Source organism: Lepisosteus oculatus, chromosome 16, assembly GCF_040954835.1.
Source record: "Lepisosteus oculatus isolate fLepOcu1 chromosome 16, fLepOcu1.hap2, whole genome shotgun sequence".
In the NCBI taxonomy this organism is placed as follows: Eukaryota; Metazoa; Chordata; class Actinopteri; order Semionotiformes; family Lepisosteidae; genus Lepisosteus; species Lepisosteus oculatus.
The window spans coordinates 18,674,777-18,678,535 of record NC_090711.1 but is presented as its reverse complement, the minus strand read 5'-3'; the positions used below and the strand labels follow the sequence as shown (position 1 = coordinate 18,678,535).

Sequence of the window (3,759 nt, the reverse complement as noted above, 5' to 3'; positions counted from 1 at the left end):
TTAGCCCCGCCCCTGCTTCTGCCTCTCTCACCACTTCTCCAGTTTTCTCCCCTTTTTGGCCTTCATTTAAGAAGCTTCCACTTTTTTCCAGGTTTTCCATTGTCAGCCTCCCCACCAATAATGCCCGCACCTTCCAAAACTTCATCCACCTCTCTTCGTCTCCCCTCTTCATTTGCAGCACCTGGTCTTAAACCTGCAGCACCACTAACAACTTCTGAAAAAGTCCTTTTCCGTAAAGCACAGTCTTTGAATACATGCCCTGCACCTCTGCACAAATTGCATCTTCTCTCTTCTTTGCATTCTGAAGATAGGTGACCGACTCCCTCACATCTTCTGCAGATTCGTTCCCTGCAGTCCACCACATTATGCCCCTCTTTCCTACATCTCCTGCAAACCGAGGGCTGTCCGTAATAAAATAAGTACCCCCTGTTGGGGCCTATCTCAAACGATGCAGGCGGGTGCAAAAGTCCGTCCGGAGCTGACCCATTCGCTCTAAAACGCACTCTGAAACACCTCTTCCCTGTCCAATAGTTTTTCCTGTCCATTATCTTTACCCCTATGCCCCGAATATCCACAAAGCGCTTCAAAGAACAGACTGTCTTCCTCAGGCACATAGGGGTTGAACATTGCCACTGTTAAAGATCTTAACTCCCTGGCAAACAAAGGCTCCACATAATAATCCACAAAGGGTTTTTCCTCTTTCCTTCTGTTCACTACTGCCCAAACGTTCCTGACAAGATCCTCTGAGATGAGCGAAAGATCAAAACATCTCTTACCCGGGAAGTCTTGTAAGCATCACTGATCACATCATCCTCGAACTTGTCCCTCGAAATGAACTCCGTCTTCTCCCCGTCGTCTCGTAGCACAAAACGTACAGCATGTCGCACTCTTCCTTCCCTTGAAAAGAATCCTCCCTCCATCGTCTCAAAAATGGCCGGAAAAAAACCACCACGCAAAAAAGACTTCGAGTCTCCCCGAAAAAAAAACGATCCGTCTCTCCCTTTCTCCTGGCTAAGACGCAAGCTGCGGACAGGCCACACACTTGATCTTAGCCAAAAGGCCGAGAAGCGATGCCCCCAAAGGCGCGGACCGAGGTGCGGGCGTTCCGCTGGCGCACAGTGGCGCAGGCCGACTCCTCTGGAGCCCGGGACCCGCGCAGCTGCCGGCCTCCCTGCAGCCAGAGGCCTGCCGCCGGACTCTACTCCCCCTCTCTCTTGCCTGCCTGCCTGCCTTCCTGCCAGTCCCGGGCGGGGGCCCTGCTCTTTGATCTTCTGTCAACGGCCCGACAACGACCGCAGCTGCAGGGGGCACCAGCCGCCCAGCCTCCTTAGCTTCCAGCAGCTCTGCCCAACCAGCTGCAAGCAAAAGCCGAGCGCCAGCACCTGCGGGCAGCGGCAAGGGGCAACTCTCTCTCGGGAGGGAGGGACGGGGACACGCGCACGCACACACGCCTGCCTGCCGAAAAAAAAGAAAGGTGGATATACTAAGTTTTTTGGAGGGAAAACGCCCAGCTGTCGAAAGGGGGGCCGGCCTGCTTGCCGAGAGAGTCGAGACGCGGGAAAGCGCACAGAGGGAGCACGGGAACGGAGACGGAGATGGGGAGGGGGAGAGAGAGACAGACACAGAGACACACAGATGGACGAGAGACGAGACCGGAGAAGAAGGAGCTCCAGTCCACCTTGCTTGCTTGCTTGCTTGCTTGCTTGCTTGCTTGCTACGTCTGTCTTTTCACCGCTGAGAGAAGGTGGTGCACCGCTCCCGGAGGCGCTGCAATACCGGGCCGATGCGTGGACAGGACGGAGCAAGCTCCTGATCCAGCTCCCTGTTCCAAAAATCCGTTTAATATGTGGTCCCCCGATGGGGGACGTATCAGATATTAAACTGATAAGAACAGATTTTTTTTATTACAAAAAGCAAACCTTCAAATATAAACATAAACAAATCACAAATCACAAACAACCAAAATACACATTAGTCATAACCCAAAAACAACCAACCTTATAACACAAACCCAAACATAATACAAAACCAATCTATCCGTTAAGCACTTCTTTTTTCTAACAATAATTCCCATTCAATTTATCAACAAAATTGTTACAACACAAAATCATAACACAAAACAAATCTGTTCAAATACCACTACATAACCCCAAACCCCGCTCATCTCCATAATCCCATTATGCAAATTAAAAACTTCATTCCCAACCTTACAATACGCTCATTTTCCTAACCCCATTATATACAACCAGCGTCCCATCCCAATTTCCCAAACAATTCCCCCCACAACGTCACCCTATTTACATTTTCGCCCCTTATACAAATTATTCCAACCATCAAATTCATATCACAAACAGTACAATAATTTTGTTACACTAATACCAATTTGGCCAAAAACAATACACAGCAAATCAATATCACAGTTCATCATTATTCAATTCCACCATTCCCCTCATAATCCCACCCCTTATGCAATTATAACCCTGACTTCTAAAAGTCACTTCAAACCTTATAGTAAACAAATAAACCCTTCCATCTTTCTTTTGCAGCATGGTATCCCCTTTTCCTTACATCCAATGTTAACTCATTTCTAATTCTGTACAAGAGACTGTTATATAAACCCACCTCACTTGTATGTACCCCGTTTTTGGCCAACTTATTCCGTGCTCTCCATAATTCCAGTTTCACCATGCTTATTAATATCCATAACATTAAACCAACCCCACGTGGATATGTCCCCTTCTTTATTCCGTACAATATCATTTGCAGAGTGACTACAAATCTCGGTACCAATTTCTCAAACACTCCATTACACATTTCCCACATCCTTCTTGCATACCCACATTCCCAAAATACATGGTTTATGGTCTCCTGTTGTTTACATAGTGCTCTAGGACATGTTCTCTGCAAGGTCAATTTGTGCCTATGTAAAACGTTGCGCACCGGGAGCCGCTGCCAGGCTATGAGCCAGTTCAGGTCCATCAATTCGTGGCTCAATTCTTTGGGTTGTATTTGACCCCATACTTCATCTGGCAATCCACCAACCAACTCCATTCTGTCCTTTGTTGCAGCTTCTTCGTACAATACTCTGTGATTGAGCAGCAATGCGGCCTCTACCCCATTTGCATGTCGCTGGATCCACACCGTGGCATGCCGGTAGTGCCAAGCTAAGTCTTCACCGTGGGGGGTCTTATTGTCCCATTTAAACATCCCTCTTAATTTCCCTGCTAACCAAAACCTCACAAAGTATTGAGATGCGTGAACAAATGGCGTTTTAAGAGAAACACACAAAGAAACCACAAATACACAGTTAATTTTCATAGGCAAGTTTGGAACTCCCCTTCCCCCTTTCCCAGTAGGTCTAAACATGTCAGTTCTCTTTATATATTCATATTTTTCCCCCATATGAACCAAAAAGTCTCTCTTATTAAATATCTGTTTAATCTCAGGGGTATCGGGTATACTGCTGCCAAATAACTCAAAACAGACAAAACTTCAATCTTGATTACAAGCACTTTACCCATATGAGTTAAACTTTTATTCGACCACTGGCCTAGTCTTACTCTCACCTTTTCCAATTTCTCTAGCCAGTTATAGTTGGCCGCATCCCCTTCCTTAAAGTGAACTCCCAGTATCCGCATTGGATCCCTACAGACTTGAAGTCCACTCACTCTATCTTGCCTGTCTCTCCATTTCCCAAAAAAATTGATTTTACTCTTCTCTTTATTCAAGCTAGCACCAGAAGCCGCAGCAAAAAGCTCG

The 3,759-nt window shown here is 46.8% G+C and overlaps 1 pseudogene; it reads right to left on the bottom strand.

The window, feature by feature from the left end:
- Nucleotides 1-1,742: 1,742 nt before the first annotated feature.
- On the bottom strand, nt 1,743-1,918 carry LOC138223438 (U2 spliceosomal RNA; annotated as a pseudogene).
- Between the last annotated feature and the right edge of the window lie 1,841 nt (nt 1,919-3,759).